The sequence below is a fragment of the Elephantulus edwardii genome, unplaced genomic scaffold (genome assembly GCF_000299155.1).
Source record: "Elephantulus edwardii isolate Elephantulus edwardi_28Jun2011 unplaced genomic scaffold, EleEdw1.0 scaffold00100, whole genome shotgun sequence".
Lineage (NCBI taxonomy): Eukaryota > Metazoa > Chordata > Mammalia > Macroscelidea > Macroscelididae > Elephantulus > Elephantulus edwardii.
The window spans coordinates 10,542,340-10,544,003 of NW_006399850.1; positions in this window are offsets into that span (position 1 = coordinate 10,542,340).

Below are 1,664 nucleotides of genomic sequence, written 5' to 3' on the forward strand. Positions count from 1 at the left end.
TACTCTTGTATTATGCAAATCACACTATCTTGCTTGCTTAAACTGAGGAAGACCTGGAGCATCAACTATAGAAAGCCAAGCAGTACAGTCTTCAATATGATTTGAAGCTCAACATTAAGAAAATAAAGCTTCTTACCACTAGCCAACTGGCAGCACCCTAAAAGACGGAGAAGAGATTGAAATTGTTGACAATTTCAGCTTGCTTAGGTCCACAATTAACACTCTTGGAACTGGCAGCCAATAAATTAAAAAACAAACAAACACCAAATTGGATTAGGAAAGGCTGTTATCAGGGACCTATCCAGAGGCACCTGATCCAGACCATAGTCTTTGTAATTACTTGCTGTGCATCAAAGAGCTGGACAATGGAAAAACTTGACAGAAGAAGAAAAAATTCATGGTTTTGAGTCATGGTGCTGAAGAAGAGTATTGAACATACCATGAATTGCCAGGAGAACAAATAGGTCTGTCCTGGAGAGGATGAAACCAAGTTATTTTCTGGAGCCAAGGATTTTGAAGGTCCATCTCACATACTTTGGACATGTGGCCAGGAGGGACTTGTCCTTGATGGAGGACATCATGCTAGGAAGGGTGAAGGGACAGTGCAGGAGAGGAAGACTCAAGATGAGGTGGATTGATACAGTAACTAGGGAAATGGGGGTAGATGGTTCAGGGTCAGTAAGACTGGCCCAGGACAAGGCAGGCTTCAGAGTCATTGCATATAGGGTCGCTATGAGTTGCATGTGACTTGACTATACATAACAACTTCCATATTTGGGGCATTTTGCCAGGAGGGACCAGTCTTCAGAGAAGGCTATCATGCTTGGAAAGCGTGGAGGGACAACACAGAATAGGAACATTCTGGACTAGATGGAATGACACAGTGACTGAGGTTATAGGGGCATGTGTGTCAGAGACAGTGAGATTGTCTCAGGATAGGCAAGAGTCCAGAGATATTGTACATAGGGTCACAATGAGACACAGACAACTCGACAGCACATAAAAACAACCTCCAGTTGTCTAATAAACTTGAGCAAAGGCGCTTGGCTCTGGTTCCAATGATGTAGCAGTCTCAAGATCCCATCTAATGTCAACTCCCTGGTTCTCCGTAGTAGCTACTGCTGCTGTTTGTCCTGCATGCCCTCTTGCTTACTCTTTTCCTGGTGATGAGACTTCTTCTTTCTGTTGCTGGATCCATTTAACTTAAAGTAAAAACTAGCCAATCCCCTTGCAATAACTTTGTGGATAGGTTAACACACCCTCTTTACATATTCTTGCCCATCCCTGTGACAAATAAATTCAATGGCCTGGAAAGTCATATGAAAGATAAACTCTATATGTCTCTATGAGAATACTTGACTTTATGAGGCTCTGACTGATATAGGTCTTTCATTTGAGTTCATGACTATTAAGAAATAACTTCATCTTCATATGTCACTGTTGTGTACCTTACAGTCCGATCTGACTCATAGTTGACCCTCCAGAGAGTTTTCAAAGGCTGTTAATTGCAAGGGAGGAGATTGCTACTCATTCTCCTGTGAAGCAGCTGATGGCCTGGAGCCACTTGCTTTCAGAATTGCAGCATAATTTCTTGCCACTAGGCCAGCAGAGCTCCATTATTTTCATATGGAAGAGGGTATTATTTAATATCTAAAAAGAATATG